The sequence below is a fragment of the Cyanistes caeruleus genome, chromosome 5 (genome assembly GCF_971803275.1).
Source record: "Cyanistes caeruleus chromosome 5, bCyaCae1.hap1.1, whole genome shotgun sequence".
NCBI lineage: Eukaryota > Metazoa > Chordata > Aves > Passeriformes > Paridae > Cyanistes > Cyanistes caeruleus.
Window position 1 is genome coordinate 50,929,143 of NC_141705.1, and position 13,798 is coordinate 50,942,940.

A 13,798-nucleotide genomic window follows, 5' to 3' on the forward strand; every position below is an offset into this window, starting at 1 on the left:
TAATGAGTCGAACTGAAGCTGTAACAAATAACACAATTTACCATGTCTTCCCCTGTTCAATGCATGAGATCTCTTGTGAACAGCAGCTTCTGCCAGCTGGGGTTTTGGTTGTCAGAGCAGTAAATTTTGCTTTCCAAAGCTTTATGTTCTTTGTGCACAGCTGGAAAACTTTGTATTTCGCTGAGTATTACCACGTATATGCAACTGAATTGTTAATTTATAGGGGAAGGTGAAAAGTAGTGTTTGCAGTGTTGCAAGAAAGAAGATGATATATAGTCAAGCCACGCACAAGAGAGGAGATGAAGAGCCACCAGCCAACTCAGTTGGACTCAAGCTGCCAGGCTTTTATAATACCAGCTCTTTATTAACAAGAATAACATTTTCCTTACATCCCTAACAGGCAAAGAATGTTTAAAAACAGGGGGGAAAAATGCTATTGGCAAAGAGTTCCTTCATTCTTCTCAGGGGGCTTAAGGAAACAGACACCAAGTGCTCGCAGTGTTGCAGAAGTGTCTTCTATTTCCTTATGGTCTGTGTCCAGTGAATTTCAGGGGAAATTTCTGAAGAGGATGCCCTGCTAGAGCACAATACACTTCAAGGATACTGTGTTCAGCTCCATCCAGCAGGTGTTTCAGAGGAATGCTCTGCCTGAAACCTGCCTTTTGATTACTATGCCTTTGGAGACCTTCTGAAAAGGGAGACCTCACAAGGGTACTGAGCTTTGTTTAGAGAATTTAATCCTTATTCTCTCAGCTGCCAACAGGGAAAGGCTATGTTTTTTCTAAGTAAAAAATTCCTTTCTTGGAATCAAGAGATGAAAGCGGCAGAGAAGAGCAAACACCCTCCCCAAACAGCCAAGCTAACATCCCCAACAGCTGACTGTTAACAGCAGCAGAAACATCCCTTTTCACTTTGACAGCATGTATCAAAGTAAAAAATCTTTACCAGGTGGCATTAGGCATTACAGGAATACAAGAAACATCCAAAGAACAACCTGATCCTTTGAGACTCCTTTATGTTCCTCCCTCCTGTTGAAATGAGTGGTGCAGAGGGTGCTACCAATGTAACCTGAGCGGTGAATCACATGCCAAAGGCTACAAAGCATAAGCCATCCCAGTGCTATACTAAGCACTACTGGAAATATTTCCAAAAAATCAGGAAAAAAAACTCCTTTAAACTGAAATTCCAATCTTGGATGCACACATTGCCATGAGATTTCCATTACTCCTAGAACACTGACAATATGAGTCCAAAGGAAAAATGGTTTGAAGCATTCATAGATTTTTTTTTTTTTTTCTCCTAAGACCTTCACTTTTATCAGTGGCACACAAACCTAGATACTTGCAAAAGTATTGGGAAGCAACAGGTGGGGAGGCACTAGAAACAAGTTGCCAGACCATCTGTGGATGCCCCAGGCCTGGAAGTGTTCAAGGCCAGGTTGGGTGGGTTTTAACCACCTGATCTAGTGAAAGGTGTCCCTGCCCACAGCAGAGGCAGCAGTTGGAACTAGATGATCTTTAAGATCCCTTCCAAACAAAACCATTCTCTAATATTTTATAATGGCAGGCTTGCAGTAAATCTAATTTGAAGCATTACAGTACATTCCATGAAGCTTTTCTTAAACAAAATCTCTACTCATGAGCAGAAGAGTTTGAATAAGGAGTGCATTTGTTGCAGGTCCTTCAAAGATCTGACCTAGCCTGGCCCAATAATAAATCAGTAATCCCCCTGGCTGTACAAATTCAGACCCCAGGGATCTGAGGAGTTGAATTTCCTGACAATGTCACCTCCAAAGGAATATGCCAGCTCAACAGGACTTTTCCAGCAGCCTTGCTTCCTGCCTGTGAGAGGCTATGGCAGGCTGTGCAACAGCACAGTGGATGGTGTTGTTCTTCCCAGTATTTGGGAACTGATGAGGAAACTGAATGGGTTGAGAGATACACCAAGCTGGACTGCAAAGCTGAGAAAAAGTGTTGCACACATAAGTGGTAAGCAGCAGAAGTGAGCTGGAAAATCTGGGAACTATGTAAACTCACATAAGGAGGGGAATGTGCTGGGGAAAACTGAGTTGGGTGGAAACAAGAAGTGCTGGATGTTTCTCTACAGCTTAGAACTGCACTTTGATTTGTTGAATCTTGTAACTTCTCTGTGGAAAAACCTTTCTGCAAGGCCCTAGCAAAATATCCTGTCCCTTCCAAGTGCTGGACATGTGGAGATTTGCAACCTATTATTTGTGCCGCTTTGTTCACTCAAGGGAAAAGTTTTGTGACATGGATATGCATGGTCATTGTGCTGCATCATGCTTTGGCACAATGGGGGGTGTGCTACATGACAGGACTTCTGTTTTCCACTTGATTTTTTTCAAAGTCTAAACAATAACCCATAAAACCACAATATGGTAGAAGCACACTAAAAAAAAAATCAACTCACCTACCCACCTGCCTACTGAGGAGATGGCTGAATTAGTGTTACTTCTGCAAGTTTAATAAAGGATATTTATCACTGTGTGTAGAACCCTTTTTAAATTATTGCCAGAAACTTAAAAAGTAGGTGAGGTAAATAACCACGAGTAGAAAAAAAACCTACTAAAATAAGAAAAAGAGAAGGAATGATCTGCAAGCAATGCCACTTGATGCTTTGCCGTGACCTGTTTCCCCCAGCAGTACTTGGGGGTGGAGCCAGAACAAATCACTAAGCCACTCTTTTCTCAAGAGGTCCCCAATTCTTTGCTCCACTCCTCTGTGAGCTCAACCTGAAAACCTCATTTCTGACCACCCAGCACAGTCAGCACTCACAAGTATCACGGATGGCAGAAAGGTGCTTTCACCTCAAGTAAATGCATGCCACAGGATGGAGCCCAGAGTGCCTCAAAACCAAGCATGTAGCAAATTCAATAATGTCACAAGGGGATGTCAGAACACACTTCCTTTGAAAGAGGTAGTCTAACCAAAAATAAAGTTTCCTGCTATCTTGGTGATTTTGCTGTCACATCAGTGATCTGCTCCACCAGATCACTGCCTAAGACCCAGGAACAAACAGAGAGAGGAATCAACAGTATGGAGTTGTACCCTGCTGCTCACATTCTAATTTAGGCTGATTTTACCCAAATGTGAAACTGCAGCCTGGGTGTCTCATTCTAGCCTGAATCATCCTCTGTCTCGATGCTCCACCTCCTGAATGGGGGGACAGGAATGCCTTTGTCTAACCTTGGTGATTTGTAAAACTAAACTGAAGTAATGATACTATAATGATGTGTCTCTCAGGAAAAAAAAATGTGAGGGAATGAATAATCATTTCCTCAGCAGGGTTTGAATAGCACGTGGCAAAATAAGGTGATGGTCACATTATAAAATAACAAATAATAAAATTATTTATTATAAAATTATCACATTATAAAACAACAAATAGGGACTCATTAGGTGAAGATTGTTCATCCTTTATACTGAAGAAATCAGGGGTCCAATGGAAAAGCTAATCTGTTATAATGCAACTGAAGACTACACAGCAATGCACATGCACAGGAGTCAAAGGCTGCATGTACAACATAAACACAGGCATTTTGACTGCAGCACCAGTAAGGGTGTTTTCATCTGTTTTGGGCTTGTGTAGCATGACTTACTTGGTATATACAACTTAACAGCTGACATCATTTAAGATCTATAATTTTTTTTCTAAATGCCACTTTTCTCTCCCTAAAATGTTATTACTTTGAGTGCATCAAGGACTTGGTTGAGTTATTTGGTGCAGATGTGGCAGCAGCCCAGATTAAGAGATTCAGTTTTGGAGTGCTGATGTTAGAACACACACCCTTCCTCTGCCACCTCCTATGTTTCTTGCAAGGAGGCAAAAACACGGGTGCCTTGACAACTGAAGACCCTGTCTGAGAGTTGGTGACAAAACTATCCGCCCTTCTGCAAGGAAAATTTATTCTCCATTATTTAAGATTAAGCTGCCCCAAGAACAGTGGGAATGTAACCTGGCAGTACCTCATGGCCTAAGTGGGCTGCCACTCAGATTTTGGAAGCCATTCGATCCAGCACATCAAACAGCAGCAGTCTGTTACTGCTTATAATGTATCTACAAACATTTCTATGGCCTTTGTCACCTGCAGAGACAGCTACTCCCAACTAATGACTCTCATAAACAGCCCTGTGGAGTCAGACTGCATTATTATTTCCATTTTGCAGGAGAGAAGGTGAAACAGAAGAACAGACCAGATTTACAAGGGTATCACTGTGACTTCCCACTGAAATAAGCCAAACATGGTTCGACTGCAGAACTTCCGTGGATCTGGATCCACAAATCAAATGAGAATCTAGGTGGGATTATTCCACAAAGCTTTGTAATGATCTTTGAAAGATCATTAGTGAACTAAACCAAATTTTTTTCATAAAACTGTGTTGCATTGTTTCCTTCTGTAAAGGGTTGGTTACCACCACTAAAATATTAACCAGACAAGAGAAACTGGAGCAGGAGCAATGGTAGAGTTATACCAAATGCTTACAGTGATGAATTTAATAGCTCTCTTCCACACTACTCATAACTGAATTTTCCCTTTGTATTGTCTATTTATTGTATAAATAGAAGAAATATATGCCAATAAACATTGAAAATATAAAAATCATTAATGCTGTCACACAGTAAGAAAAATCTTGTCATTCTAGCCAACAGTTTCAGAAGCACAGATTTCTATACTTCTTTTAGATCTATATAAAAATGTAACAAAGATTTAAACCAACACCTTTACTTAGCTCTGAAAAATCCTTCTGATGTAGAGGCAAGTGTTAAACCTAACCCAGTGTAAGTGTAAACTTAACCACAGGACCACAGCACTCCTCCAGCTCTTCAATCCAAGTGTGGAAGGTGCTTGCCCACTAGCACAAACAATTTGCTTGGAGAGAAGCAGGAGCAGTGCACCATTCATGAGAATTTTTTCAGCTATTCCCATCTTTGCTATTTGTCCTGTACTTCCCACATGTCCATGGCAGGGCTGCAGCCTTTTCCCCAGTGTAGCACCCATCTAAGAACAGCCCACTGAGAGCAGGAAGGTTCTTCCCAGAAGCAGCAATGTCATCTTAGTGCCAGGACATGAAAGCACACAGGTGGCAGAGTGCTGTCAGCAGGTGCTGTCACCCAAAGCTGTAAAGCTCCAGACTGAATTCCCTCTTTGCTCTCTAAACAGACAGAGGACTCTGCCAACACATCGCTTACAGAAGTGGGAGAACAACAAAAACTTTTTCACCTGTTCAAACCATTGTGTTTTAGAGACAGACTTTATTTTCCCTTTTTTTTTACATCAGCTAAGCTTTATCTCCCTATGTTACCTAAAATAACCTTAAGATATCTGTTACAAAAGGAAGGCTGTAACATTAGGTTTATTTTAGTGCTCTTTGGAGGCAGGATGTTAGCTGACTGCACAAACATGTTCCAAGAGAAAGAAGCTTGGTTAAAAAGGTTAGATTTTCACACAATTTTTAGGATATTTGATCTGCTTTTTTTTTTTTTTTTTTTTTAATGTTACTATTTCATTATTACACAAAACATGTACACGACTGACACATGACCATAGATGTAGAAAGTGTCTAGGGCTTTTTTTTTGGCCCCAAAAAGAAGAATTTCTAAGGGATTTAAGGGACAGAGTTATAATGGAGTGCTTAATACAAAAAAATTAATGAAGTACAATGACAGCAGATATTCCAGACTGAATCCTTCTCTCAGGATGTAGAAAGCACAGCATCTCCCTCTGCCACAGAGAACAGTCAGCCTAAGACAAGCCTTAAAACCCTTCAAAAACCAAAGCACTGCAGAGTACTGTTAATAACCACCCACAATCAGAGTGTCAGCTATCACTGGCTGCTGCTAAGGATACTGACTCAATCACAAACTTTTTGGAGAACCCCATTTTAAAGAGAACTGACCAGGAAAAATGCCAGAATATCACTACACTGCAGTGTCTGGGTTTGCATGGGAACTGTAATCTAAGAGAAATGTGAATTTCTGTACATGTAATACAGCCACTACCACGGAGAAACCATTACACATACCAACATCTCTATTTCATACAGAGCAGCAATTCCATGCCCAAATTTTCCCACATGAACAAGATGCTCCCTAGACAGTTTAATCCTCACTGTCCAGCTAAAATGCCTACTGCAGCTGGGCTATTCCTATTTGCAGCAAAAAACTTCTCAGATTTTCTTCTTTATAGCTACTGCTGGAATTTTTATCTTCGTTTCTTTTTTGAAGGGAAGACGTTAATAACAACTGATGTGGACAGAATCAGATACAAAATTTTATAAATAATAACTTCCAACAACCTTCTCTCTTTTTACTGATGACTTCTGGTATATATTTACTTATTTTCCAATTTATAAGGCAACAAAAATAATAAATAAAGTACATCTTCAGGCAGCTACTAACAACTGAACTGCTAAGAGAACATACAGAAAACTACATTTAAAAATAATAATTTTTATGAAATAATAAATTTTATGTTCCAGCTCTTTGAAAAGTGATCTGAAAGAATGCTTCCGAAGTCTAAATTTATTTGCAAAACTGAAGCCAGTAATGACAGATTCGGAAGGTGAAAATGTTATTTCTTCATCTGTAGCTGTATTTTCAGCTGGTGACTTCCCACAGGCAGCCATCATTCATTCAACAAAATCTACTTGGTGGCCCTTAATCATACAGAATACATTTAACAATTTAAACAAAAGACTGAGTTTTCACTTTTTACTTAGTCGCAATAGAAAAGAGGTTAGTATAATGTCACACTGGCATAATTAATATGCATTCAGATTTTACAACAGGTATTCCATTAATAATTAATTTACTATATAAGTTGCTTTATCACAGCATATGTCAATACAGAACTAGACTGTCAATTTCAGACATTTCAGACTAGAATTTCTGTGCTTTTTACTACTAAAGGAAAATGTAGCTGGCTGCTGTAAAGGTTCACTTGCTATACAAGGTGCCACAGTTAGGGAAAAAATAGTTCTTTTATTGCTTAGGCTGACCAGATACAAAACAAAGCCTCCCATGAAGAGCCTTGGATTGTACCTAATCCAGGTAAAGGAAGAAACTAAGCCCATCTGTTTCTGCAGCTATGTCACTCATGCTGATTTTCCCAGTACTCTGCACAGTCACCAAGATATTCTGTGTTTGGAAGAAAGAGAAATTTGCTGGAAACCTCCTGCAAATGAAACCCAGCTGCTTAAGCACAATCCCAGATGTCTCCTGCACCGTGTGGCTTTGATAGATTAAACTGAGCATAAGAAAGAGATGAAGTATTTATGAAAATTAAATTTGCAGTATGCATGTCAGTAAGCCTGAAGAACTTTTTTTTTGAGCGAAGACAGGAAACCACATTCTTCACCCAATCGGCTTAGGTTAGCTTATAGTAGTGGTATTCATGGGGCTCCTGAGGTGCTTATGTCTCATGCAGACTGCTCAGCTTTTATTCACACCACTTATTTCAGAAACAGGGATGACAGATACTGTCCCTGCCACCAGTGGATCAAACATTTATAAACAACACGCTCAAATGAATTACTACATTTTACTCCTTATCCACCAAAAGTTCGGTATTTCGAAGGCTGGGAAAAAGCTCAAATCCCACTGAGCACTGTGGGTAACAACACTTTGTGTACTGGACACCAAATACTGCTGGGACAAACAAACATGCCCTCTTTCACACTCAAGGGAATGCTGTCAGACACTTAAGCAAATTCCTACATCCTGGCACATCATCAGTTTGCTCCCCAAAACATCACACTTGTATTGGCTTCCTCAAAAGAGCAGTGGAGGAAAAAAAAAAGATTGTGGTAAAAGAGAATATAAAGAACAAATTAAGGTAACATTTACAATTAAGTGAAGCCACAGAAACACAAAGTAACTCTATTTCTACCATGTTCAATGTCATGCACAGAATCTCCAAAGACACCTAACATCCCTGGTTCCCCACGGTCTTGGTCTTGTCCATCTCAGTAGATCTGTTATTGCTATAATAAGCTCTATTACAGAACATGACTAGCTTTTCCATTCCTAAATTTCATCCATTGGCAAACAATTGTCTTGGAAAGGGTAGCATTCCCTTTCAAGGTGCTCTTTTCTCTCCCTTGGGGAATTCAGAAACCCAGAAAAATTTTTTTAGCAGTTAATCTTTGTGATCATTTGGCACTCTATTATTTCAAAATCCTGTTTGATAGAAATATCCTTTCAAATACAGAACTATGACTAAATACATACAGATGTGTTCTTCTTAGCAAAGCAAAACTAGTACAAAAGGCTAATATTTATACTGTGGATTAGCAATAAAGGGGCTGCACTTCTCTTTGCAGCTAACTGAATGTTTTTAAAACAGAAAGCAGAAGGTCATTAACTTCAACAAAGCAGGAACAGAGACAAATCTAACACTTCCCATCACCCTTTTGCTCCTTAAACACCTCCTGAGTGCATTACAGGGCCACCGGATGAGCCAGGACAGCAGAGCTGTCCCAAAGGAGATCAGGAGTTTATTTGAAGAAGCTCAGCAAGCAACATTTCCCAAACTCTCTTTCAAAAGAGAAGCAATGAATATCCTATTTCCTTTTCATGGAATGTTTATATGCTGTGGCTCGAGTACCTTTTACACTGCCAAGCCAATGCAAAGCCACATTTCAGCACAGGAAGAACAATACACTTGCTTAGTGTGCACGTTTTGACTTCTTACTAGAATATAGTGTGTCTGAAGCAACAGCCTAAAATCTGCTGAGAGATGACCAGTACCATTGCAATATCACAGCAACTCCACAGACAAACATCATAAACATCGGTAGTGCCCAGTGTCAAATGCTAAAAAACAGAAGAGCTGAAAATAGGGGTTAGTTAAAAGACAAGACTGTCCTCAGGCTGGACAACTAAACCAACACATTAGCCCTGTTCATATTTTAAAGGAATTAAGTCTCCACTTCTGCAAATTACTCAGGGGAAAGAGTAGTCCTGTGAGTCTCAAAAAGTCTATCTAAGTTTAAAATCACGCAGGTCTTTGAAACACTTCTGGGTTATTCGGGTTAACACATGGCACACATCTAGTTTCAGTCCACTTAAGTATTCTGCTTTCTAGTGATGAATCTGGAACAAAAGGCACTGAAAATCACACAAGCGAAGTGCTTGTCACTGCAAAACACATCAGGCCTTCAAAGCCAGTATCTCTGTCAAGGGCAGGCAGGTGAGGATGGGTGATAGACTCCAGTTCAGAACAAGTGCTGCAAAGTACGTCTCGTATGTCCTGAGTTGAACTGTATCTCCTAGAAAAACAAGGAGAGAGGGAATGAAAGAAGCAAAGACCCAAGTATTTGCTACCTTCCCTCCAGGTATGATGCTGAAGAGATGAGATTTTGAGCATCTGTAATGCTCACCATAAGCCATTTTCGCTGCTGATTAATAGTGAGAGATTAATATCCGGGGATGCCATGTAACAGCTGCAGTCTGAACCTCGTGAACACGGACGTGGTTATGCATTTAACAGCTGGGTTCAAACTTTAAGTGGATTTTCCTGTATGGTAACTAGGATCAGTTTACAGTTGAAAAATGATTACTTTAAATGCATGCTGTACAACTACACCATGCAGCTACTTCTGAAGTAACACAGCCCAAAAGTTACCTATCCTCATGCTTCCCAGGTCATCCTTCAACTTTCAACAAGCCAAACTATGTCAGGTCCTACCTCCTAATTCCCACAGTTTTTACCTTTAATTCTCCAAGTGTTAAAATTCATCAAGGAGCAACAAATGCCAGAGGTGGATATGGAGGCCTGGCACTTCTCCAGACAACAGCCAGACCAGCAGGTGAACATGAAATTCTTTTGCATTACACCAAAGTACAGAATTGCCTGCTAAATCCCTTAAGCAGTGAACTGTCTGACAAATAATTATACCAAAAATTTCGTTGCTTCACCTTTATATGTTTACCAGATTGCAAAAACAATTGACAATTACCTCTGCTCAGAGTCTCTGTGGCTTTGGATCCATTAATCCATTAAAGGCTAATGTGTCACTCCACAGTGTGAACCTGAGGTAACACCAAGAGGCATAAATTTCTTCTCGAAGATACAGCTGGGTCCTGCTCAGTTTTCTCATACTTTCTCCACTCTATTTTTCACAAGTGCTATGCTCTTGCATTCAGAAAAACTTCTCTATGATTTCCACACATCACTTCAGGACAAAGCTGCAACACAGTCCACTTCCTGACTATTCAAAAGATGCTCATTTGCAGCACCACTCGGGATGCCACCAGTGTGGTATGGGAAGATAGAAAAATCTGCCAAACCTATATCCTGCTTCCATCCAACATGGGTGAGATGGGCAGGAAAATCTCAGGATTTTCATAAACTTCCATTTTTACAGTAAGTAATGGCTTACACTCCATTCCATGTATAGGACTGATGCAGCTATGCAGTGACAGATGCAAAGGATTTAGGCCAAAACTACAGTTTTACCCCAAAGCTCAGCCTCTTATGAAACTTTTTTTTTTAAAAAAAAACAAACCTTTCTCAGATTATGGGATAAAAAAGAGTTTTTAAAACAAAGAGGCAGGTTTGGTAAGAAGAGCTTTTGTCACCAGTTTCCTTGACAGCACAACCCTTTAGGCTGCATCATTGAGCTCAAGTAAGCATTTTTTTCTAACTATTCCTTTTTTCTAACCATTTTGGCCTACATTATTTAGGATTCAGTCTGCAAACAAACATTACCTTTTCTGATCTAATTTTTGAAAATTTCTTTCAGAAAGAATCTCCTTAAGTCTGAATTCCAGCCTGAAAAGTTACCCTCAATAAGTCTGCAATGCAGGATAGAAGCAGAAAATAGTGCTCAGCCCAAAAGCCTGAACACAAGAGCTACAGTTCAGTCTGAGTGAACTGCTCTGCTTTTCTTCCTTACACTTTGATCTCAAGTTTAGAGAAGATTAAATTCAGCCAAAAATACTCCAAGAGACAGACATGAGCAACAGGCAACACTGGTCACGAACAAACCATGTCAAAAACATTTCAATTCCCTCTAGGATAAAACAGAGGCCTTGTAGACATTAAGACATAAGTAAATGTGAACTGGAGGATAATGCTAGCATTCAAAAATGTTCTTAAGAAGTTGGAGAAACATTTGGGAGAAACTAGGGTGCTATTAAGACAGTACAACCCAATATACAGCCACTATAACAAACAATTGCTTTTGTATGCACATACAAAAGCAATTGCACAAATGAAGAAATACTCGGGTCTGAGCTCTGCATTTTGAGGAACACAGAGAGACTGAAAAATGCACAGTGAAGTTCAGCAAAAGTAACTCAAGACCAGACAAATAGAATATAGCTTGAGCTTGCACAAAGACAAACAGAGTACACTTAAGACTAATTTTTCTAGAAGTCAAAATAAAGACACACTGGAAATTATTTCCTGGAAACCCATGGTCTCCTCATCACTGAAGGGAAGCCAAATGTTGGTAAATGTATATTTGTGTATCAAATATATAGGGACTAACTAAACTCTTGGCATCTAGTGCAAATCAGTCATTACATTAATCTAACTATATCTGATTTTAGTAACCATGTTGAACCATCAGGATCTCCCCAGGTATATATGCAAAGGGAAAAGGCAAATTCCACAGGCGAGTAATTCATATCCTCACAGGACACTCATCCTACAAGGAAACAGAAGCTTTGAGGTGATAAAGAATAGATGTGGCTAACCAAGCAAATTTAAGCTAGAATTAATAAAGCTTTAGAAAATTTTGTTCTCAGCCTGAGGCATGACCTCTTAATTAAAGAAATTAAAGAAATTAAAAGACCTCTTGATTTCATTTTCAACTCTCTTTTCATAACAATTTCTGCCTTAAAACTGACCCATAAACCAAACATTAAGAGGTAGCAAAGCGCTACTGTGATTTCTTTTCTTTTTTTAATTAAAAAGAAATAAACAAATACATAAATAAAATTATACAATGCATAGCTTACCAAGACTTTTTCCCCCCTGATATAGCTCCTAAAACTATCCTCAAGCACTCAGCTTCAGCTGCTATCACTTTGTCTTTATTTGCTGAAAGATTTTTGGGCTGGAGCTGCTGTGAGCACCTCTGGGAGATCACTGGGCACTCCCTGGCAAAGATTCCCCAGCACAAGCCTCTTACCCTCTAAGCAGTGCTGCAAACAAGAAATACACAGTCCTTGGGAGGGAAAAATCCCTGTGCTGAACAAGACACTAGCTGCATTTCCTACAGACGTTTGTACACGTGCTCAAAAACCAAGGAATGATTTGACCCCCAACTGCCAGGAAGTTGGGAATGTATTTCAAATGCAAACAATGAACTCATAAGCAGCTAGGTTTCAAATTACTGTGAATCTCCTACTGACACTCGTAATTACACTGTTGATAAGACACTGTATCTGAGGATCTTTTCACATAAGTTTTGCATGCTCATATTTGTGCCTGAAATTCTGCAGAAAGGAAAAAATCTTGGTCTCCTCTGGACAACCTAAGTTTTCTGTGCACATCTTTCAGCAGCCTACTGCATTTCTTCCACAGATTTGTGTAATCCCCTTGCAGATGCTCCTACATTAGAATACATACTATTTCCTTGAAGGTCATTGCACCAAGATTCTCAGTATCCTTAGGAGCACATTATTTTGGTATAAATAACTCCGCTTTGACTTCAAGGGATCATGCAGAAAGGAAAGTGTCAAAGCATTCACGTATCAAAATTTTAAAAGGGAACAGAGAACCTAACAAGGCTCAGGTACATTTCTGACTCCTGGTTTCAGGGAAGTTGATGCAGCCCCAGCTGCACTCTCCACTTCGGCAGCAGAGGGTGCTGCCACAATACCGAGGGCCCCTGCAAAAGATATCCAGGACTGGTCAGTCAGGTGTGACTTGCAGTTTGTCTAGAGCCTCCACGTCACACAAGTATCACTTAGGAAGTACCAGTTAATGGTTTCAAACTCGTTTTTCAGTTTCACCCAAAGTCCATAAAATTTGTTCATCCCACGCTAAACTGTGTGGCGTTCTCACTCCCAAGCCTCATACACAGCTTCTGTAGAGATGCCTGAAAACAAAGTCAAATATTAGATAAAAAACACTAGTACAGTAGTTTTGCCATTCAAGGAGGAAATGACTGATCAAAGACTGAAGGCTTGAATCTGAACTGCACACAGTGCTACACTTGGTTAGGACTCCTGCAGACCAGCTGCTGCTCAGAATCCTGCTCTGCCATCTACCCCGCTCTCCCCAAGCCCAGCTGCTCCCATGGACACTGCACCCACTTCCCACCACATGAAAGCTTCCAGGACAAATGGACTGCACGAGTGGCGCTCCTGTTTCTTCTGCTCCTTGACTTTAGTGTGTCTTACTAAGCAAGCCAGAGTAAAACCTTCTCAAGCATCAGGGAAACTGCTGGTTGATGCTGTGGGGCTGTAGGTGAAGTCACAGAGAGTTCACCTGGTTAGTTAACAGAACTGACTAATTTATGGGGAAAAAGAAAAAAAAACTTCCTTGGTATGCATATTTTTTTCTCCTTTCAGATGTGATTATCAGCTTGTTAGCTAACTGCTTCATAATGAAAACATCCAAACCAAAACATCCAGGACTGTTTCATCAAATTATTTATCACTTTTCAAGAGACACCAAGCTTATCAGAAAAAACAGTCTTCAGTGACTGTAATTTCATAGTTCTTCCAAAGAACATCAGTACATGAATAAAGTGCTACAATAAACACATTTATAAACTCGCAAAAAACCTCCCAAAACCACGTCAGCTCATTTACTGCACTC

At 39.9% G+C, this 13,798-nt stretch overlaps 1 protein-coding gene across 9 annotated transcripts in view; it reads right to left on the reverse strand.

Moving 5' to 3' along the window:
- Nucleotides 1–13,798, reverse strand: part of BMPR1B (bone morphogenetic protein receptor type 1B) — a 228,600-nt gene that overhangs the window by 55,882 nt on the left and 158,920 nt on the right. The gene's annotated exons all lie outside the window — the stretch shown is intronic.